This window comes from Canis lupus, chromosome 30 (assembly GCF_048164855.1).
Source record: "Canis lupus baileyi chromosome 30, mCanLup2.hap1, whole genome shotgun sequence".
NCBI lineage: Eukaryota > Metazoa > Chordata > Mammalia > Carnivora > Canidae > Canis > Canis lupus.
The window spans coordinates 40,563,003-40,586,828 of NC_132867.1; the positions used below are offsets into that span (position 1 = coordinate 40,563,003).

The 23,826-nt window shown below is 45.3% G+C and overlaps 1 protein-coding gene across 8 annotated transcripts in view; it reads left to right on the forward strand.

Annotated features, from left to right (window-relative positions):
* The window catches only part of PKNOX1 (PBX/knotted 1 homeobox 1), a 62,068-nt gene that overhangs the window by 6,147 nt on the left and 32,095 nt on the right, over positions 1 to 23,826 (forward strand). For 5 of the 8 annotated variants that reach the window (XR_012021499.1, XM_072807113.1, XM_072807107.1 and 2 more), the window contains exon 2: positions 23,216 to 23,284. The exons of 2 other annotated variants lie outside the window; for them this stretch is intronic. The gene's annotated coding sequence lies outside the window, so the exon portion shown is untranslated. Of the gene's footprint in view, positions 1 to 21,590; positions 21,756 to 23,215; positions 23,285 to 23,826 lie in introns of those variants that run through there. One more of the 8 variants, XM_072807108.1, reaches the window with a different exon arrangement.

Genomic DNA, 23,826 nt, shown 5'->3' on the forward strand with positions numbered 1-23,826 from the left:
AGATTTTATTTATTTGATGGAGAGAGCACAAGTAGGCAGAGTGGCAGGCAAAGGGAGAGGGAGAAGCAGACTCCCTGGTGAGCAGGAAGCCCAACATGGGGCTCGAACCCAGGACCCTGGGATCATGACCTGAGCCAAAGGCAGATGCTAAGCTGACAAAACCACCCAGGTGCCCCTTTATTTGAATATTAAACTTCAAGAGGTATCTCCCCAAACCTTGTTTGAAAAATAATTTCTTGATGAGTATTTCCCTCAATATGAGTTGTGGACTGAACACCTCCCAGGGAAGAGGGCTGTGAAGCCGGAATGGAGGGCAGCGGACGGGTGGCCTGTGCTGCTCAGCTGCAGACACTGATGACTTCCCCACACGCAAAAGGGAAAATCCTTGAACCACAGTGACAGTTTCCTGAAAGGTATCTGTGAAAAGATCTCTTTTTAAATAAGAATTTTGACAGTTTTCTTGGATTCCTCGACAGCTTTCTTAGCTTTATTAATAAAAAGGCTTAGGGATGCCTGGGTGGCTCAGCGGTTGAGCGCCCGCCTTTGGTTTTGGGCATGACCCCGGGATCCTGGGATTGAGTCCCCACATTGGGGTCCCTGTGAGGAGCCTGCTTCTCCCTCTGCCTGTGTCTCTGCCTCTCTCTCTCTCTGTCTCATGAGTAAATAAATAAAATCTTAAAAAAAAAAATAAAAAAGCTTAGTTTGAATGCTATGGTTGGCAGTCCTGTGCTGGCTACATAACCGGCTCTTCTAGAGACAATAAACCTGAAATTCCCCTAGAATTTCTTGCATTTCTTGATCGGTGGAATTGATCATGCTCCTTAGTTAAAGCAGCTTTTGAGAGCAGCTGTGAAGTGGCCCCCTGGGAAAATAAACCCCTTGCTAAGTCTGGCAGCTAGGGACGGATGGGGCTGCTCCTCCTGCATCAGGCATGTGTGTAGAGTCACTGAAAAATGCAAATGACTCCATGTCACCAAAACTGAGTTAGCAGATTTTAGATGGGTTAAAAATAGTATAGTTCAATTTTTAAAGTATCACATGTCTGTTTTGGACAGCTATACTCTAGGCCAGGGGTTGGCAGGGACAGTCCCACTGTGGGCTGTTCTTGTGTGGCCCTGGGGCCATGCATTATACATTTCGAAGGGTCATAAAAGAAGGAAAGAAGACTACATGATGAAGATAGTATGTGGCCCACAAAGCCTAAAGTTTACCTAAAATCTGGCCCTTTATGGAAAAAGTTTGCTGACCTCCACTCAGTTCTGAACTGAAATGTGGAAGTTGGTCTGGATCTAAATGGATAAAGTTGCATAACTCTGTTGGGGATAAACGAATAACAAAAGGGAAGAATTAGGATAGTTTCCCTTGGTGGACTGTCCCCTGCTGGGGCTGGTCTGTGATATCATCTGTGTAAAAACACGGCTGTGTAAATAGCTCTTAAACCAGAATTAGAATCGTGAAGGCTTCCATGTGACTACATGCTGGAAGCTAAATCTAGAAGTCTGCTTTAGTGACTAGTTCCTGTTGCTTCTGTGCTCAATTGTTTTTCTCTGTTGTTGGCATCTGAGCACTGGGAAACCTTGCTTCACTGATGAAGTCAGTACATAGGATTGAATTTTCTCCTGGGTTCCACTGCCTCTCCCAGAAGCGGTTGTTCTGGGACCCCAGATGCTGCTGGGAAAGCGGGGGTGGAGGGGTTCCTTGGTCAGGAGCCTCTCCTGTGGGTAGTGCCCCCTGTGTGGGCCGGGCTCAGGGATTGAGTGTGTGCTGGGTGCAGGGATTGAGGGCAGGTGGACCCTGGGGTGTGGGGCTGGGCTGGGGCGCCCTCGCTGTTCTTTGGTTGTTCTTTCTAGAATCCCCCCAACCTTTTTGTTTGCTTGCTTTCAAATCTGTTTCAGCATTTCCTTTGTAAAAGGAAAAAAAAAAAGGGGACTAACAATCTTCAGCTCCTTTATAACAGCTGTCTTCTCCCAGATGTTTTTAACCTGTCAGGATAATGTCAGGTTAACTTGCCTGAGGATGCGCTATACCTGTTGAATTATCATTTTGTCTGTTACTTTCCTTGTTTTTTAAAAATATTTTATATGAATTGACTTCCAAGTGGATAATTTAGTTAATTGAATTTGCAAGGAGTGGAAAACATTATGGAACATTCCCAGTATCCCTGCCTTCAAGCTTAAAAGAGTGTTTTTCTAATGTAATTTTTAATGTAATAAATAATACTGAAAGTGACGATTATGGTGCAAATAAAATATTTAAATATTTTTTCTTTTTACTTATATTCTTGATAGGGTGTCAGTTAAATTATCTGAAACCTGTTTAGACTAGTGAGAATAATTAGATGTTCAAAATAGTTCATGTAATATGCTTTGCTGTGTTTGATGTGGCTCCTCATTAAAAGGAGGCATCACACTACTGTACTAGGAGTATATAGAATATTAAATGTGTGGATGTGTACATAATGGTATAATACAGGTTACATGGCATTATTGGGAATGAAGCATTACAGCTAAGAGAAACCCACAGACGATAAAGTTTAACCTTTAAGTGCCCTGAAATTCATTTTAAGGGGTTAAAAATGTTCCAAAATGATCCTAGTTGTGTTTGCCCTCCCAGACTGTTCTGTATGCACAACCAGCACTGAGCTTGTTAAGGACACAATGTCCCAGCCCCTTCTGCTAGAGGACAAATTCATGGGTGGAAGTACAGAGAATGTAAGTGTATGTTTTGTTGGTGCAGCGAGGACTGTTAGAGCCGTGGCTTGGGATGCTGGGGTTAGTGTTGATTTTGGGTGGTTTGAGAGCCGGCAGTAGAAGACCGAAGGGGGGCTGTGGGATTCCCAAAGTACCAGAGGGAAGTGAGCACAAAAGAACTTCATTTCAACAAAAGTGTGTTAAGAAGAACGAAGAGGGGTGCCTGGCTGGCTCAGCCGGCAGAACGTGTGACGTGTAAGATGAACTTCCATCTTGGGGCTGTAAGCTCAAGCCCCACTTTGGGTGTAGAGATTACTTGAAAACAAAAACTTAGTAAAGGAGAAGAAAACAAGGAGGTTTACTTGGTATATTAAAGCCAAACAACTAATAGTAGATGGCATGAATAACCCCAAAGATATCAGTAACTACAATTAATGTAAAAGGGTTTAAATCTCCCAGGTGATGAGAATTCCAGACTTAGGAGAAAAGTGAAATCTAGTTAAATGCTATATGTAAGTGATACATCTAGAACACAGGGAAGTGGGAAACTAAGGGATGGGACACTGTATCAGTCTTATCCAAAAGAAAGCAGGTTTAGAAACGTTAAACTGGACACAACTAGATTCAATTTACAAAGCTCTAGGGGAATACGTCATATTACTCAAAGGTACGGCCAATAACTATAAACTAATGTAACAGTAAAACTTTCCAAAATAGAGGGTGATGGTTCTGTGTGTAAAGGGGAGGACTCTCATGTGACTCTTGGCTAGCTGCAAACTAAGTAGACCAAAAAGGAGAAAAGATATGGAAGGGGAGTTCTTAACCTGACTGTTGACATTTGGGGCCAGACCATTCTTTATTAGGGAGCCACCCTGTGCTCTGTAGGTTATTTAACAACATCCCTGGTCTCTACTCACTAGATACCAGTAGCTACCCATCTCCCTAATTGTGATAGCCAGAAATGGTTCTGGACGTTGCCAGATGTCCCTGGGGAGCCAAATGACCTCCAGTTGAGAGCCACTGATACAAAGGATCTAAATAATGCGGCCAATAGGGGGGATGCCTGGGTGGCTCAGTGGTTGAGCAATCTGCCTTTGGCTTAGGTCGTGATCCCAGAGTCCTGGGATCAAGTCCCGCATCAGGCTCCCTGCAAGGGGCCTGCTTCTCCCTCTGCCCATGTATGTCTCTGCCTCTCTTTGTCTCTCATGAATAAATAAATCTTAAAAAAAAAAATAATGTAGCCAATAGATATGTACAGGAATTTGTACCCAACAAACATTAAAATATGGATTCTCTTCATTTACATGGAACATGGAACAAAACTGACCACATATAGGCCACAGAGAAAAACCCCAAGTTTCAAAAAGTAAGTCCTGTGGGCCAGATTCTCAGACCATAATGTACCCTAGTTATGAACTTAAGAGTGAAAGGATAGCCAAGAATAACTCCCTGAAAATGTTAGGACCCCCTTCATTATATCTCTTGGATTAAAGAGGAGATCGAAAACTATTTTCAGACAGTATAAGTGAATGGGCTACATACCACAAGCATGGGATCAGGCAAGAACAGTTCTCAGGAAAAAGAAAATGTATAACCGAAATGCATTAGAAAACAAGAGAAGTAAATGCATTCAACTTTCAACTCAAGAAGCCAGGAAAATAAAATAAATCAAAGAAAATAGACACAAATCTATTTTTGCTTTTTGCAAATCTAATTAAGAAGAAATGAGACCGCAATATTTACAGAGGTGATCTAACTGCACATCTGAAGTTATAATAATATAACTAATATACCACATACAATTTGTTGGCAACACTTCTGAAGAGTTGTGGATGGTTTATGAGGAAGACATAAGTGACCAGAATTGACCTTGGAGGTGGAAAACTTCCTCCTACAGACCAGCTTTAGATGAAATTGAGAAGTTAAAGATTTATCTGTTTAAAAAGACACTAGAGGGGCACATGGGTCGCTTAGTCAGTGAAGCATCTGCCTTCAGCTCAGGTCATGATCCCAGGATCCTGTGATTGAGCCCTGCCTTGGGCTCCCTGCTCAGCAAGGAGCCTGCTTCTCCCTCTCCCTTTGCCTGGCACTCCCCCTGCTTGCTTTTTCTCTGTCATGTAAATAAAAAGACACTAGGAGCCATTGTGTGAGTTCGATTAAACTTTGTATAAATTGTAGCAACCATCAACTTGATAAAAATATATTTGTCATTATGTTACACGGTCAAGGTTTTCAGGGTAAAGAAAAGACACACAAGTATGAAGTCAAAGTAGTTAGGTAAATACCCTGTAATCCCAAATTTGAATTGTAGATATTAGTGTTAATGTGTTTTGGGAAAAAAAAAAATTTTTTTTTAAATTTTTAATGAGAAAACATTTCCTGTGTCCTCTGAAAAGCCTAGAAACAGTGACCAAGCAGTAGCAGTGAGCACCCATGGCATCTAGATTGTGGTCTCTACATATCATTTCCCACTGAAAGGAATCAGGGCCCTATGAATGGATGGGAAAGTCAGAGTTTGGTGTAGAAAATGAACAAAATGAGCCTGGAGTAGCTTGTTTTACCTGAAAGCAAGAAAGCTATCGAGAAACAGAAAGCCTGTATTCAAGGCTCTAGGATGGGCAGCCCGGGTGGCTCGGCGGTTTGGCGCCGCCTTCGGCCCAGGGCCTGATCCTGGAGACCCGGGGGTCGAGTCCATGTCGGGCTCCCTGCATGGAGCCTGTTTCTCCCTCTGCCTGTGTCTCTACCCCCCCTCTCTGTTTCTCATGAATAAATAAATAAAATCTTTTTTAAAAAAATAAAGGCTCTAGGAGGTAACTAAAGGGGCTTGCATTGGCCAAAGATGGGATAATTTGGAACATCAAAAAATATATACATTTTTTTTTCAAAGTTAAGTTGCTCTCAACCTTTTTTTTTTTTAATTTTTATTTATTTATGATAGTCACAGAGAGAGAGAGAGTGAGAGGCAGAGACACAGGCAGAGGGAGAAACAGGCTCCATGCACCGGGAGCCCGATGTGGGATTCGATCCCGGGTCTCCAGGATCGCGCCCTGGGCCAAAGGCAGGCGCCAAACCGCTGCACCACCCAGGGATCCCAAAAAATATATACATTTATATAAAACTGTACTTACTTTTTAAATGTTCAAGCCCATGAGATCATAATGTACTAAAAACAGCCTCACTGGTCACTATTGGAGGATGCTGGGGAACCGGCACATTATTCTGAGAGTTGATAGCTCAAGGTAAAGAAGCAAGCCTGGGGATGCCTGGGTGGCTCAAAGGTTTCGCGCCTGCCTTTGGCCCAGGGCGCGATCCTAGAGTCCCGGGATCGAGTTCCGTGTCGGGCTCCTGGCATGGAGCCTGCTTCTCCCTCTGCCTGTGTCTCTGCCTCTCTCTCTCTCTCTCTCTCTCTCTCTATGTCTATCATAAAAAAAATAAATAAATAAATAAATAAATAAATAAATAAAAATAAATCTTAAAAAAAAAACATAAAGAAGCAAGCCTTAAGGAACCCCATCACTGGGGCTGCAGTGGGGAGGATGGACTTTGGGGTTGGGGTGCGGTAGGGGTTGGGAAGAGTGGCCATGGGAGAAACATCTGGAAGCATTGCTGGGAGGTCAGGAAATAGAGACTTGGGGGGGAGGGGTCCTTCACCCCCTCCTCAGTGATTGTTTCAGTAAACTTGTTGAATCAAAGCTAGATGACTTTTCTCCAAAGTGAAATTCTGGAAAATAATCTTCACAGTTGCAATTAGAGTCTTTGTCACCCAGCATTTTAACCCTTATATGCTCACGAGTAGTGTCAAGAATCCTTCACTTGCTACCATATACTTTTTGCTACATCGGATATTTTTTGTATGTGTTGATGAGGCATGAGGAAGAAGTTCTTTCCTTTTCAGTAATTCGTCTTACGGTATTTTGGAGATGTCTGACTTCCAAACCATGACTGTGGGAGGTGCCACTTCTACACCTAAGCACCAGGCTGTCACTCTCTTTTGACTCTCGTTAATGTTTGCAGAGCAGTTACGCATGTGGGCAGCATCAAGCATTACATCCTGGCTGGGATTGAAAGGCATTCCTGTGTGCCCATGGATCTGCGCCTTCCTCCACGCTCAGTCTTTCCCATTTTGAATGACACCATAATTCATAGATTGGATTCATGAACTTAACATTGTAGGCATCAAAGTTGCACAGGTTACCAGATACTGTACTGATTTGCCTGCGAGTTCTACAGTTCTGTTAGAACCAGGGTTATCGTATTCTCAGAGATAATGTGTCAAAGACACAGCAGGGCTTCAGAGCCAGACTGACCTCACAAGGGGATTTCACATCTGAGGACCCTGTTATAAATGATCTACCAGAGTGTTCTGATTAACCACTAGTGTGAACCCGATCACTCCAGAAAGCAACCATTTCATTATGCTTGTGGCTGTGTGGATCAGGAATTTGAGAAAGGGCTACAGTGGAAACGGCCTGTCTCTGCCCCACAGTGTTTGGGTCCTGAGCTGGGAAGACTCAGGCTGGCAGTGGCTTGATGGCTGAGGGCTGAAGTACTTCGGGAGGACTTTTCTCAAATCATTTCCACTGCCTTCTTGTTCTGAGTGAGTCACTAAGGTCAACCCAGATTCAAGAGCTGGGGACAAAGACCCTGCATCTCAATGCGAAGAGTCAGTGCATTAGGGGATACGTAAATATATATATATTTTAAGATTTTATTTATTCACGAGAGACACAACACAGAGAGAGAGAGAGGCAGAGGGAGAAGCAGGCTCCCTATGGGGAGCCTGATGCAGGACTCGATCCTGGGACCCTAGGCTCATGCCCTGAGCTGAAGGCAGATGCTTAACCACTGAGCCACCCAGGCACCCAGGGGTATGTTTTAAAAGTGTCTCACAGAGGTCTTGACATATGGAGTAGACATTTAGCTGATATTTCTTCTCTCATTTTCCCTTTTCTACCCTTTGTACAAAATGAAGAGTGAGCCTCTTAGGACAAATTTCCCATGCATCCATGCATTAGCATGGACTACATAAATAGGACTATGACACAGAGCTTTGAGACAGTGTCCTTCCAAATCGGTAGCGATTTTATCTTTTGAGTGCTTCTGCCTTAACCATAACCAGCTTGGTCATCAAGAGTCAAGGTGCCGGGATCCCTGGGTGGCGCAGCGGTTTGGCGCCTGCCTTTGGCCCAGGGCGCGATCCTGGAGACCCGGGATCGAATCCCACATCGGGCTCCTGGTGCATGGAGCCTGCTTCTCCCTCTGCCTGTCTCTCTGCCCCTCTCTCTCTCTCTCTCTCTCTCTGTGTGACTATCATAAGTAAATTAAAAAAAAAAAAAAAAAAAGAGTCAAGGTGCCCGTGGCTGAACAAGAGAGCACATGGTTGATAAGTAGCGTCCTTGGAGAGTAGTGCCAAAACCAGTTTTGCCAGCATTTTACAGGAATTGACTGAGTTCTGAGATTTTTGTAAAAGCATCAAAATTGCAAAGTTTTGTGCATTTTTGTTACTACTTCAAGCCTTGGCAAATCTCAGGTCTTATTTCTTCTGTTCCATTGGCCTGTTTATTTGTTCTTGTGCCATTACCCACGTTTGGTTGTTACTCTGGCTCTGTAGGAGGTTTTGGAAGTTGGTGTTTCTTAAACCTTTCAAGAGTGATTTGGCTATTCATGGACCTTTATTCTCCCATATGCATTTTTAGAATAGGCCTCTTGAGTTTCTCAAAAACAACAGGAATCTTGATTGGGACTGCATGTGCCAAGAACAACTGGTCTCTCCATGAACTACCAGAAGGAGAGGCAGGCCAAGCAAAGTTGGCAGGTACGAGGTTAGTGCGCACAAACTGGGGGCATTTCTTATCCAGCAGTCCACCAGAAAGCATATAATAACAATGGTATACTTTTGACAGTAGTGAGAAAAGCCACAAGATATTTAGGAATAAATCTAGCCAAGAATACAGAAGACCTCCACAGAGACCACCCAACTTCATAAGGGACGTGGGAGGGGGCCCCGTGTTCTTAGATGGGGTCACCTGGTCCTAGAGAGATGTCTCCTCTCCCTAGATTAATCCATAAATACCTTTTTGACATTGTTAAAAAAAATTGTGTCTTGACAGCAGGAACCTTGTTTTTGTTTCTGCTCCATCCCCAGCATTTAGAACCAGAGAAGACTGTCCCTAAATATGCCGACTGAATGAATGCACAGCAAATGTATGCCCTCCCTTTCCACTGCACAGGTTGCTGGGAGCCCTTTCCAGGCGGCTCTTGGATGTGACCATCCTGTTAATGATTGATGACAGGTGACTATAGTTGATTTCACCATTCCTCTGTGGATGACATGTAGGTTCTGTTTCCACTTTTTCTTAAGGTGGCTAAAAAACATTGTTAGCATCTAGCTTTTCTTCTGTGAGTTTTTAGGCCTTTGAGGCTTTTGAGCATCAAAAAGAGGTTATTTAACAAAAATTTTTTTAAGGATTTTATTTATTTGACAGAAAGAGCAAGCAGGGAGAGCAACAGGCAAAGGGAGAGGGAGAAACAGGCTTCCCGTTGAGCAGGGAGCTGATGCAGGGCTCAGTCCCATGACCCTGGGGTCATGACCTGAGCCAAAACTAAGAGTAGGATGCTGAACCCACTGAGCCACCCAGGTTCCCTATTGCATACTTTAAATGAAGAGTCAAGGCTAAAATGTGAGATTAATTTGCCAAATTTTCTTAAATACTACAAATACCTTAAATAAAGTCAAATACATGTTTTATTCTGAAGCTTAACATAAAAATATTAAAATCTGGGATCCCTGGGTGGCGCAGCGGTTTGGCGCCTGCCTTTGGCCCAGGGCGCGATCCTGGAGACCCGGGATCGAATCCCACGTCAGGCTCCCGGTGCATGGAGCCTGCTTCTCCCTCTGCCTGTGTCTCTGCCTCTCTCTCTCTCTCTCTCTCTCTCTGACTATCATAAATAAAAATTAAAAAAAATTAAAATCTAAATCTTCACAGGGCTGAACAACCCCCTTGTCCAAAGCCATCATTGAATCTTCTCAGACCCGCAGGAGCTCCCTTGTGGGAGCCCCACCTCAGCTAGGGGGCTGTGGCTGGGGTGACAAGAGAAGACAGGCCCACCTTCCACCCCACATGCAGTGTCTTCCCTGATTCGTCCACCTGGTCAGAGCACAAAACACTTCACCACTTGGTGGAATTCAAACAATCTGTTTATATCTCTCCTTTTCTGAAAAACTAAACTTACTCTTCCCATCCACCTGGACAGGAACGCATGGAAAACAGTAAAATGCCTGCCTATCGGATTTGGACCATGTTTCGTATTTTTGTCCACCTTTAAGGTCACAACACTAACATTATATTCTTAGGTTGATTTTTTTTAAATTTTTATTTATTTATTTATGATAGTCACAGAGAGAGAGAGAGAGGCAGAGACACAGGCAGAGGGAGAAGCAGGCTCCATGCAGGGAGCCCGACGTGGGACTCGATCCCAGGTCTCCAGGATCATGCCCCGGGCCAAAGGCAGGCGCCAAACCGCTGCGCCACCCAGGGATCCCTCTTAGGTTGATTTTGAGAAGACTGTGACCTGGTTTTTGGCTAAATGTGTTTATGGTCAGATTGCTCTCCAGACCAGTTACACAGTTCCTGAGTCCCAGGACTCCTTCAGGATTCCAGGTGTCACTTCATCTTTGCTAGGGAAGTGTGGGACTCTTATTTAAATGTAATAATTGCTAGATGAAAAAGGATTATTATTTAAAAATTTGTATTTCTTTAATTACTAGTGAGTTTTAATATTTCTGTACATGGAGATTGGAAAATTGTGTTTTCTTCATCTGTACTAGTCCGGCTAGAACTCTTGAAAGGGCACCAAAGTAGCAACTTCAGTAAATGATGTGTCCCCTTTTCAGAGTGCCTGGGTGGCTCAATCATGAAGTGTCTGCCTTCAGCTCAGGTCATGATCCCGGGGTCCTGGGATCGAGCCCTGTGTTGGGCTCCCTGCTCAGCGGGGACCCTGCTTCTCCCTCCCCTCCCTGCTCATGCTCTCTCTAACTATCTCTGTCACTATCTTTGTCTCTCTCTCTCTCTGTCACATAAATAAATAATAAAATCTTTAAAAAAATGGTGTGTCTTTTTTTTATTGGATGAAACTTTTAAAAGAGATAGATAAAAACTACATCAAACCCTTTGAAACCATGATATTGTTAAGTACATCGGACTGGCAATTCTTTGAGTTGCATCTTAGAGCTCTGTGTAATGTTAAGTGAAGACAGTGTTGTGTAAGTTTGAACATAAGAGGAATTTATTTTTCTGTGTAATGGTGAGAAGAGATAAGAACTGATTGATTTTCTAAATCTCATGTTAGCCTTGGTTTTTACATACTGCTTAACAAAGCAGGTATTTTTATTTTATTATTTTATTTTATTTTTTCATGAGAGACACACAGAGAGAGGCAGAACCACAGGCAGAGGGAGAAGCAGGCTCCCTGCGGGGAGCCCGACATGGGACTCGATCCCAGGTCTCCAGGATCAGGCCCCGGGCTGAAGGCAGGGAGCTAAACCGCTGAGCCACCCGGGCTGCCCACAAAGCAGGTTTTGCTACAGATGAGCTTGCTGACTGCCCATCCTTGGGTCGGATGCCTGTCGTTTAGTTCCCAGTGAATGGTGGCTTTCCCTTGGGCGCCCAGATCGTGGCTTGGGCCTGGCTCGGCTGGCAGCCTCCTCCTGAGCCCAAGAAGTGGTGCGGGGAGCCGCGTGCCTGGCTGCTTGCGGCTACGGGCCAGCGTTAGTACCTAGCGCTGGTGGAGCGCTGTGCTGGGCAGTGGGATGTGGAGGGGGGCTCCGCAAGTTAGGGGCAACACAGTGGCAGGTGGCCCCTGCAGGGGACCGTGCTGCCTGTGGGCTCAGGGCGCCTTTGGGCCTCTTGGGTCAACGGCGCCACCTGCTGGCTCCTTCCTCCGGTTCTGTGGTGTCCTGTCTGCGCGAATGTTCGGCCCCTTCCTGCTCTGCCCCTGTTTTTACTCAACAGAGGGAGTTTCCCACCCCCCACCCCCTTTAAAGAATTCCCTGCATGATATCCTATTGTAGAGGGAACACATGTTTTCAGAGCTTTGGGCACAGATGTCAAATTTTCCATTTACAATGGGTGTACTGATAATGTCAGACCTTGAAGTTGTAACCAGTTTTGATAGAGAGGACTGCAAATCCCTGGTTTTGAGATAAAATTCTGACTTTCCTCCAATATTTACAATGGACATTTTGAGACATAAAGGTTAAGAGTAGAAGGGAGATCCCCTACCTCCTGGATTCAGCAGTTGTTGGTCTGCCCACGGTTTGTTTGGCTGTGTGTGCCTGTTGAGCATGTAAAGTAAGTTCTGGGTGTTGTGACCACATCCCTACACACTGCGGCCCTCGCTCCTCAAAACAAAGGTGCTTCTCACCGGTGAGCGGCCCTCCCGCGAGGTTGGCAGCCCCTGCATCGCCTCTTACAGCTCTTGTAGTGGGCACATCCGGTGGTTCCTGCTTCTCTCTCTCTCTCTCTTTTTAAAGATTATTTATTTATTTATTCATGAGACACAGAGAGAGGCAGAGCCACAGGCAGAGGGAGAAGCAGGCTCCCTGCGGGGAGCCCGAGGCGGGACTCGATCCCGGGACTCCAGGATCACAGCCTGGGCTGAAGGCAGGCACTCAACCAGTCAGCCACCGGGCGTCCCTCTCATTGTGGTTTGATGTGTATTTCCCTGATGTCAAGTGATGTTAAGCATTTTTTCATGGGTCTGTTGGCCATGCGTACGTGTTCTTTGGAGAAATGTCTATTCATGTCTTCTGTCCCTCTCTTGACTGGATTATTTGTTTTTTGGGTGTTGGGTTTGATAAAGTTCTTTATAGATTTTTGCGTACTAGCCTTTTATCTGCTAAGACATTTGCAAATATCTTCTCCCATTCTGTAGGTTGTCTTGGCTTTGTCAACTGTGTCCTTAGCTGTGCAAAGGCTTATTATCTTGATGAAGTCCCAGTAGTTCGTTTTGGCTTTGTTTCCCTTGCCTTGGAAGCCATGTCTAGCAAGAAGTTGCTGTAGCTGAGGTCACAGAGGTTGTGGCCTGTGTTCTAGGATTTTCATGGTTTCCTGTCTCACATTTAGGTCTTTAACCCATTTTGAGTTTATTTTGTGTAAGAAAAAGTTTCTTACACAAAATAAGTTTCCAGTTTCATTCTGCATGTGGCTGTCCAGTTTTTCTAACACCGTTTGTTGAAGACACTGTCTTTTTTCCAGTGGATATTCTTTCTTGCTTTGTCGAAGATGAGTTGACCATAGAGTTGAGGGTCCATTTCTAGGTTCTCTATTCTGTTCCATTAATCTCTGTGTCTATTTATGTGCCAGGACCATACTGTCTTGATGATCACAGCTTTGTAATACAGCTTCAAGTCAGACATTGTGATGCCATCAGGTTTGTTTTTGTTTTTGTTTTTAAGATTTTATTTATTTACTCATGAGAGAGACGGAGTGGGGCAGAGACTCAGGCAGAGGGAGAAACAGGCTCCATGTAGGGAGCCTGACACGGGACTCGATCCCGGGTCTCCGGGATCATGCCCCAGGCTGAAGGCAGTGCTAAACTGCTGAGCCACCCAGGCTGCCCTGGTTTTGTTTTTCAACATTCCTTTGGCTCTTTGGGGTCTTTTTGGTTCCATACAAATCTTAGGATTATTTGTTGCAGCTCTGTGAAAAATGTTAGTGGTATTTTGATAGAGATTGCATCAAATGTATAGATCGCTCTGGGTAGCATAGACATTCTAACAATATTTATCCTTCCAATGCATAAGCATGGAATGTTTTCCCATCTCTTTGTGTCCTCTTCAATTTCTTTCATAAGTGTTTTATAAGTTTCATAGTACAGATCTTTCCTTTACCTCTTTAGTTAGGTTTATTCCTAGGTATCTTAGGGTTTTTGGTGCAGTTGTAAATGAGGTCAATTCCTTAATTTCTCTTTCTTCTGTCTCACTGTTAGTGTATAGAAATGCAACTGGTTTCTGTGCATTGATTTTGTGTCCTGTCACTTTGTTGAATTCCTGTATGAGTTCTAGCAATTTTTAGGTGGAGTCTTTTGATTACTCAACATAGAATATCATGTCATCTGCAAAGAGTGAGAGTTTGACTTTTTTTTTTTTTTTTTTTTGAGAGTTTGACTTCTTGGCCCATTTAGATGTCTTTTATTTCTTTTTGTTGTCTGATTGCTGAGCTTAGGACTTCTAGTACTATTTTGAACATCAGTGGTGAAAGTGAACATCCCTGTTGTGTTCCTGACCTTGGAAAAATTCTGTTTTTCCCCATTGAGAATGATATTTGCTGTGGGCTTTTCATAGATGGTTTTTATGATTTCAAGATGGTTCCCTCTTTCCCTATGCTGTGAAGAATTTTAATGAAGAAAGGACACTGTGCTTTGTCAAATATTTTTTCTTCATCTATTGACAGGATCGAATGGTTCTTGCCCTTTATTAGTGCAGTGTATCACATTGATTTGTGGCTGTTGAACCACCCTTGCAGCCCAGGAATAAATCCCACTTGGTTGTGGTGAATAATACTTTTAATGTACTGTTGGATCCTATTGGTGAGAATTTTGGTATCCATATTCATCAGGGATATTGGTCTGTAATTTTTTGTTTCTGGGGTGGGTGTCTTTGTCTAGTTTTGGGATCAAGGTAATGCTGGCCTCATAGAAAGAGTTTGGAAGTTTTCCTTCCATTTCTATTTTTTGAGACATCTTCAGAAGAATAGGTATTAATTCTTTAAAATGTTTGGTAGAGTTCCCCTGAAAAGTTATCTGACTCTAGACTCCTGTTTGTTGGGAGATTTTTGATGACTGCTTCAATTTCCTGGCTGGTTATGGGTCTATTCAGGTTTTATATTTCTTCCTGTTTCGGTTTTGGTAGTTTATACATCTCTAGGTAGTTTATACGTCTCTAGGAGTGCAACCATTTCTTCCAAATTGTCTAAATTGTTTGCATATGGTTGTTTATACTATGTTCTTATCATTGTATTTCTTCAGTGTTGGTTGTGATCTCTCCTTTTTCATTCATAATTTTACTTATTTGAGTCCTTTCTCTTTTCTTTTTGATAAGTCTATCTAAGGGTTTATCAATCTAATTAATTCTTTCAGAGAACCTGAAAAGAATTGATGCTCAACCACTGAGGCTCCCAGGCACCCCTAAATTTTGTTATTGCTTGGTTTATATAATTGGCTGCTCCCAAGTTAGAGGCAAAATATATACACTGTTAGGTCTTCTTGTTGGTAGATCCTTTTATTATGATATGGTGTCCTTCTTCGTCTCTTATTACAATCTTTGGTTTAGGGCAGGCCAGGTGTCTCAGTGCTTTAGCGCTGTCTTCAGCCCAGGGCGTGATCCTGGAGACCTGGGATCGAGTCCCGCATCGGGCTCCCCGCATGGAGCCTGCTTCTCCCTCTGCCTGTGTCTCTGTGTCTCTACCTCTCTCTTTCTCTCTCTCTCTCTCTCTCTCTGTGTGTCTCCCATGAATAAATAAATAAAATCTTAAAAAATAATAAAGTCTAGTTTGTCTGATATATGGATGGCTACCCCAGCTTTCTTTTGATGTCCATTAGTATGGTTCTCCACCCCCTCACGTTCAATCTAGAGGTGTCTTTGGGTCTAAACACACCTTGTAGACAGCATATCAGTGGGCCTTTTTTTTTTTTTTTTTTTAATCCAATCTGATACCCTGTGTCTTTTGATTGGGGCATTTAGCCCATTTACATTCAGAGTAATTATTGAAAGATACAAAGTATTACTTGTAAAGTTACTGTTTCTGTGCATTGTCTCTGTTCCTTTCTGGTCATTGTTACTTTTGGGCTCTTTCTTTGCCCAAAGGATCCCCTTTAATATTTCTTGCAGACCTGGTTTAGTGATCACAAATTCTTTTAGTTTCATTTGTCCCGGAAGCTCTTTAAAAAAAAAAATTGGGATCCCTGGGTGGCGCAGCGGTTTAGCGCCTGCCTTTGGCCCAGGGCGCGATCCTGGAGACCTGGGATCGAATCCCACGTCGGGCTCCCAGTGCATGGAGCCTGCTTCTCCCTCTGCCTGTGTCTCTGCCTCTCTCTCTCTCTCTCTCTGTGTGTGACTATCATAAATAATAAATAAAATAAAAAATTAATTAAAAAAATTTTTTTTTAGATTTTATTTATTTATTCATGAGACACACACACAGAGAGAGGTAAAGACACAGGCAGAGGGAGAAGCAGGCTTCCTGTGGGGTGCCCAATGTGGGACTCGATCTGGTGACTCCCGGATCATGCCCCGAGCCAAAGGCAGACACTCAACCACTGAGCCATCCTGGTGTTCTTGTCCTGGAAGCTCTTTATTTCTCTTTCTGTTATGAAGGACAGCCTTGTTGGAAAAACTATTGTTTGCTGCGTATTTTTCTCATTTAGCCCCTGAATATATCATACCAGTCCTTTCTAGCCTGCCAGGTCTCTGCGGACAGCTCTGCTGCCAGCCTTATGTTTCAATGCTTGTAGGTTAAGGACCTCTTGTCCTGAGCTGCTTTTGTGATTTTCTCTTTGTATCTGAGATTTGCAAGCTTCACTATTAAATGTTGAGGTGTTGACCTATTTTTATTGATTTTAAGGGAGGGGAGGTCCTCTGTGCCTCCTGGAATTGAATGCCTGTTTCCTTCCTCAGATTAGGGAAGTTTTCAGCTATAATTTGTTCAAATAATCCTTCTGCCCCACTTTGCTTCCTCTGGGACCCCAGTTATTCCATATTGTTTCACTTTATACTATCTCTCTCTTTCTCCGATTCCTTATTCTTCATCATTTTGTCTTCTATATCACTGATTTTTTTTCTTCTGCTTCATTTATCCTATCAGTTAGAGCCTCCATTTTTTATTGTATCTCAATAATAGCCTTTTTGATTTTGACCATTAGATTTTAGTTCTTTTATTTCTCCAGTAAGGGATTCTCTAATGTCTTCTATGCTTTTTTTCAAGCCCAGTTAGTATCTTCATAATCATAATGTTTTGAATTCTAGTTCTGACCTCTTAGTTATATCCATATTGACTAAATCCCTGGCAGTGAGTACTGCCTCTTGTTCTCGCTTTTAGGGTGAGTTCTTTCATCTTGTCATTTGTCCAGAAAAGAATAGATGAAAGAGAGAAAATACAAAATAGCAACTATGATACCAGAAAAATACACACTAAACAAATCAGAAGAGAACAGAAACCCAGAAAACCCCAAAAATCCAAAAACAAAAACACAAAAAAACAAGAATAAAATCAAACAAGAAGTTGAACAGAACAATAAACTAGATCCTGGGTGTATTTTAGTTTGTTGTTAGAAGCAACTAGATCCCAAAATAGGAAAGAAAGAGAAACTTACATATATACAAAAATAAAATTGAATACAAGGAAAGGAAGCAAAAAGTGGAAAAAAAAGACATGTAAATGTAGAAAAGAAAAAAGACTTAAAAATTGATAAAATAAGAAAATAGCTAAAAAGAAATAAAATCTAAAACTGAAAGACTAAAGAATCATAAGAAAAAACCCACAAATGCTATATACTGTTCCCCTGAGAGCTGGAGTTTTGCAATTCTGCATAATTAATTAACTTGGTATCAGCCTGAAGTCCCTGCTGGTCTTCTGGGGGAGGGCCCTGTTGCCCTGATTCTCAGGTGTCTGTGCCCCTGGGGATTGCACCCCGGTTGCTGGGGGAGCCTGCTGGGGGAGCCGGGCTCAGTGAGGGTGGCTCAGGAACCAGGTGGGGATGAAAGAGGTGGCACCCCGATCTCCATCCCCCACTCTTCGTGAGTCCCCACAGAATCACTCTTTACTCCCTGTGTTTACCTGGGGAGCATTTCTATCTCAGGCAGGAACATTCCCCCCCCCCCACCCTTGGAGTCTCTGAACTTTGCAGACCCCTGCTGTGTGCTCCTGCTCTCTCCTCCCAGGGCAGGGAGGGGGGTCCCGCCACGGTCTGTCCCTGTTGGGCCCCTGCCGGGAGAGGGTCACCCCTCAGGGCCTCAGTTCTGCTTTATGGCCACACCTAGCCGGATCCCCGCTCTGATGCCTGGGAACTCTGCCACCGTTGGGTGCTTTCGTTTTTTGTTTTTGTTTTTTTTTCAATATGAGATTTTACTTTATCATGATTTAAACTGAGCAAAAATGAAGAGACAATAAATACTTTCCAACTATTATAATTTTGACAGAGAACAGTGTTTCTGTAGATTGGTGGTCCAATCAACGTAGCCAACATTTACTGGATACCTTCTACATGCCAAATGCTCAACTAAACATTTTGCAAATGCTAGCATTTAGTACTTATAACAACACTTTAGGTAGGTATTATATTTTTTTCAGAGTGTAAAGATTATTTATTGGGGCGGGGGGAGGCATAGACAGAGACAGAAAGGGAAAAAGAATCTCCACCAGACTCCACTGAGCGAGGAGCCTATTGCAAAATTCGATCTCATGGCCCTGAAACCATGACTTTTTTTTTTTTTTAAGATTTTATTTTTTCATGAGAGACACAGAGAGAGAGAGAGAGAGAGGCAGAGACACAGGCAGAGGGAGGAGCAGGCTCCATGCAGGGAGCTCGACGTGGGACTCGATCCTGGGTCCCCAGGATCACACCGTGGGGCCGAAGGCAGATGTTCAACCGCTGAGCCACCCGGGCTGCCCGGCAAATTGAATTTAAAAAAAAAAAAAAAAAAAAAGTTGGGCAGCCCAGGTGGGGTTATATACATATATATACATATAACACCCAGTGTTCATTCCATCAAGTACCCTCCTCAGTGCCCGTCACTCTTGTTCTTTTTGTGACCCCGGGGGCCCTGAGATGACACTGACCCACCTGGGATCCCGTCCCTATGATCACCTTTCAGGAAGACTACAAAAGTTCTGATTTTTGTGTTCACTGCTTCTAACACTTTCCAGTAGCGGCTTTCAGAGGCTCCCTACCCCTGCGGTTTAGCTTCCCATATATGGCCTCCGATTCAGGTCTCTAAACCTCCTACCTTGCAAAAAGCAGTTGCTTTTCTATTGGTAAAACTGCAGCAATTCTTTTCTCAGATCTCCGGTTGATTTTGCAGGTGTTCAGAATGATTTGGTAACTATTGAGCTGAATTCCAGGGACCAAAGTTAGGGTCCTCTACTCCTTCTTCATCTTAAGTCTTCTTGAATTAGTGTTTTTGTATTTTGGGGGGTAAATACTCAGAGGTGCATTTGCTGGATTAGTAGGACAGCTCTATTTTTAACTTTCTGAGGACCCTCCATACTGTTTTCCAGAGTGGCCGCACCAGTCTGCCCCCACCAACAGTGCAAGGGGGTTCCCCTTTCTCTGCGTCCTCGCCAACACCTCTTCTTTCTTGTGTTGTTGAGTTTAGCCATTCTGATAGGTGTGAGGTGGCTTCTCATTGTGGTATTGATTTGTATTTTCCTGACAATAAGTGATGTTGAGCATCTCTTCGTGTGTCTGTTGGCCATCTGGATGTCTTCTTTGGGGAAATGTCTGTTCATGTCTTCCCATTTTTTTTTTAATTTTTATTTATTTATGATAGTCACACAGAGAGAGAGAGAGAGAGAGAGGCAGAGACATAGGCAGAGGGAGAAGCAGGCTCCATGCACTGGGAGCCCGATGTGGGATTCGATCCCGGGTCTCCAGGATCGTGCCCTGGGCCAAAGGCAGGCGCCAAACCGCTGCGCCACCTAGGGATCCCTGTCTTCCCATTTTTAATTTGGTTATTTGTTTTTGGGTGTTGAGTTTTATAAGTTCTTCAACTATTTTAGACATTAAACCTTTTTAAGATATGTCATTTGCAAATATCTTCTCCCATTCTGTAGGTTGCCTTTTGGTTTTGTTTCTTTTGCTGTGAAGAAGCTTTTTATTTTGATGAAATCCCAGTAGTTTACTTTTGCTTTTGTTTCCCTTATCTCAGGAGATATATCTAGAAACATGTTATGGCAGATGTCAGAGAAATTACTCCCTGTGCTCTCTTCTAGGTTTTTTTATGGTTTCAGGTCTGACATTTAGGTCTTTAACCCATGTTGAATTTATTTTTGTGTATGGTGTAGGATAGTGGTCCAATTTCTTTCATTTTTTTTCAAGATTTTATTTATTTACGAGAGACAGGGGGAGACAGAGAGAGAGAGAGAGAGAGGCAGAGACACAGGCAGAGAGAGGAGAGGCAGGCTCCATGCAGGGAGCCTGATGCGGGACTTGATCCCGGGACTCCAGAATTATGGCCTGACCCAAAGGCAGACGCTCAACCACTGAACCACACAGGCGTCCCTCATTCTTCTGTGGTTTTCCCAACACTGTTTGTTGAAGAGAATATCTTTTTTCCCTGGGATAATTATTTCCTGCTTGGCTGAAGATTAATTGACCATAAAGTTGTGGGTTCATTTTTGGGTTTTCTGTTCTGTTGATCTATGTATCTATTTCTGTGCTAGTACCATACTGTCTTGATGATTACAACTTAATAATACAGCTTAAAGTGTGGGATCGTGATGCCACCAACTTTGGTTTTCTTTTTCAACATCCCTTTGGTTTTGGGGGATCAAAAGATGTGGTGCCATGCAAATTTTAGGCTTGTTGTTCTAGTTCTTTGAAAAGTTCTGTTGGTATTTGATAGGGATTGCATTAACTGTGTAGATTGCTTTGGGTACTCTGGACATTTTAACGATGCTTGCTCTTCCAATCCATGAGGATGGAATGTTTTTCCGTATCTTTGTGTCATCTTCAATTTCCTTGATCAGTGTTTTATAGTTTTCAGAGTATAGGTCTTTCACCTCTTTGGGTAGGTTTATTCCTAGGTATCTTATTGGACTCAACAGATTCTTGTTTTACTCCCAATTACTATCATACTTCATTGCTCACGTTGTCCCACTTTTGGCCAGTGAGAGCTTCTGCAAGCTGGTTTGTCCACAGTCCCCATGATTTTTTGAGCACAGGTTCCAGGCTCATCTTGTCCTTTCCCTGTTCCAGCCCTAGGATCAAATCAGCCACTTCTCTAAGGAGCCCTGATTCTTTGTACTGGGGATTGATATTTATCAACCAAGATCTGGATACTAAGTGCTAGTTGCTACTGGGTGTCACTGCTTCTCAAGCCTCTCAGTGGACAGGGCTGGGCCAGTGTGTGCATGTACTGCACCTGTCATGTGTATGTAGGTGAGCTGTGCATCTATGGCTCTGTTTGTGTGTGTTTTTTATTTTTTTTTATTTTAAAGATTTGATTTTATTTATTCATGAGAGACAGAGAGAGAGAGAGAGAGGCCCAGGCAGAGGGAGAAGCAGGCTCCATGCAGGGAGCCTGATGCGGGACTCGATCCCGGGTCTCTAGGATCACGCCCTGGGCTGTAGGCAGCGCTAACCCGCTGAGCCACCTGGGCTGCCCCTGCCTATTCTTTAAGTGGAAGTTTTATAAAATATTTTCTTTTCCACTTTGAATAGTCTCAGACCTTCAGATGGCTGATGGAGGGAGAGCTCCGCTCCCGCCGTGCAGCTCTGAGCACGCGAGCCCCTGGCAACCCAGGCCATCTCCTGGCGGGCCCCATCACTTTCTGGGCACGTCCCCTGGTCTGGGTTGCCTTCTGGGTAAGGTGGCGCTCGCACCTCCCGCTGCATCTGTACGGGGTTAAATAGCACAAATGTGGAAGCAGCCCCCGACACAGGTGCGCTTACCTGACGTCTCCGCGGCCGAGAAGGTAAAGGTGTGTAATCAAGTTACTTTCCAGTCTGCCCGTCGGTTCATAGATGTTCCGTTTGCCAGGGTGGCTTTCCCATGGAGTATCGGATGACTCTGGATGACTCGGGTACTGGGGACTTAGCTCCTCCCACAAAGCCTCTACTGCTCTTCCAGTGACTGTTAAACCAGCCTGGTGAGCCTGTGGCTGCCCTGCCCTCTGCAGGCCTAGGATGACTCAGCCAGAGCCTGGCCTTGGGACGGGACCCTTCCTGCCAGCAGCCACAAAAGTGACAGTAATAGAGACCAGAAGAGGTTGAAAGCACAGCCAGTTGATGTGGGCACCGGGGCAGGCGGAGCTGGCGTGAGCCGCCATCCAGACCATGCTGTGGATGGTGAGAGACGGTGCTGGTTGTTGGGGACACAGCAGGACAAGGTCCTTGACCCTTAAGGACCATGTAGAGGAAGGAAACCACGAGGCACCACAGGACTGAGCAGAGGCTGGACGTGAGGCCCCAGGAGAGATGTGCAGGGCTGGTGTGGGCGAGCCACTGGGCAGACGCTGGGGATGATGATGGGGATGAGGAGTAGTCACGTGCGGGCCGCGCCCAGAAAAGGCCCGAGTGTTCCAGCAGAACTGCCAGGCAGCGGGAGCACCAGGCAGGGGGAGGAAGTAGTGTGGTGCCCTCTGACTGTTGGCACAGCTCCCAGTAGGAGAGCGCTGGCCAGGGCGCTGCTGCCCACGACTTGACCTCCTGGGGTTTTCACCAGGTTTGCATTTCTGAAAAGCGGACAGTGGAGGGGAGGAGGGTGAGGCCAGAGGTTCCCATGAGCCGCTGCTGTGGTCAAGGTCGTGGGGAATGCTGGTTGGAGTCACTGCCCTGGGGTGGAGGGGAAGGCAAGATGCTAGGAGGAGGGGCAGCTTTTGGTGAAGACAGAGACCATTAGGAGGTGACAGAGTTGGGGGTGCCAGGGGCAGAGGGGGCACCTTCAGTCATGACTCCACATGGTTCACTTCCCAGCCTCGGGCTTGCCACGTCCTGCCCTCTCTCCTGCCTGCTCCCGTCAGGTCCTCCTCTGCCCGGCCCACGGACACACCCCTGCAGGTCCCCATGGCCGTGGGCAGCTGCACGGGTGTGACTGACACCCCCTCCTCCATCCACCTCCTCCGCTGGCATCAGTGGTACCACTTGGTTCTGTTCTTGCCCTGCTGGCTGCTCCCCATTCTGTGCTGGGGGCCCTGATTTCCCAACCTCCTGACCCTTACATGGCCTGCGCCCTCTCCCCTGGGTGGCCTCTCCCGGGCTGGACGCTCTGCCCACTGTCTCAGTGTCCTGGGGCTGCTGGCACAAAGTCCCACAAGCTGGATGGACAAAAACAACAGATACATCTTTTCTGGTCTCGGCCAGAACCTACAGTCAACCCAGAATGTGAAGGTTTAGGGGAAGGTCCTTCCTGCCTCTCTCAGCTCCCGGTAGCTCTAGGAGTCCTTGGCTTGGGGCTGGCTTCTGTCTTCACGTGGCGGTCCCCTCTGTGTGTCTCAGATCTTCCTCTCCTCACTCTTAGAGGACACCAGTCATTGGATTTAGGGCCTCCCCTAAATGCAGGATAGTCTCACTTTAAGATCCTTCATATAATTCCATGTGTAAAGACCCTTTTTCTAGAGAAGGTCCCATTTGCAAGGACTAGGGGCTGGGCTTCGGCTCTCTCCTGGGGAACTGTTCAGCCCCGGCTCGTACCAGCCGTACCCTGGTGGTCACCAGGTTTGCATTTCTGGTACCGTCTCATTGGTTCAGAATTTGTATGAGAAGCATCTCAAACCTAAAATGTCCCAACTCTTGCTTTCTCCTCCCAGGCCGCAGAACCTGCTCCTCTCCATCTGCTCCATTTTGGGACATGCGGCTCTGCTCTGCCCGTGGCTCAGGTGGGAACCCCGCACAGGCCCCTGCCTGCGCAGCACTGCACACTTGTCCTCTGTGTGTCCCTGTCACGTCCCCCTTCTGCTCAGACTCTCCCACGGGTCCCTGTCCCCCCATGAGAGTCTGTGGGACCTGGTCCTGTGCCCCCTGCTCCCTTACCCTCCCCTTCTTCAGCACCCTGCCAGGTCACGCTAGCCCCCCTGCCCCCGGGGGTCTCCTGCAGGCACCGTCCCGACCTTCCCCCCACCCCCCCGCCCCGAATTCTCTGTCCCTGCCTGCTTGTCCACATCTCATCCCTTCCTGACAGCCGCGTGTAAGGGGGCCGGGGTGTGCCTCCCCCTCCCCCACGACCTGTGTGTGCCAGTCTGGGCTGGAGCTTGTGCTCCACGGGCACACAGGATGGTACCTAAGACAGGGGCATCTGCCGAAGGAAGGAGGGTGACCCCGTTTGTCCCCACATCCTGCTGGCTCCCCGGGCAGGTGGGCAGCCCTTGGCTCCCGTGACAGCCTGGCCAGCTGTGCCTCTGGCCAGTTACTTGGGCTCCCC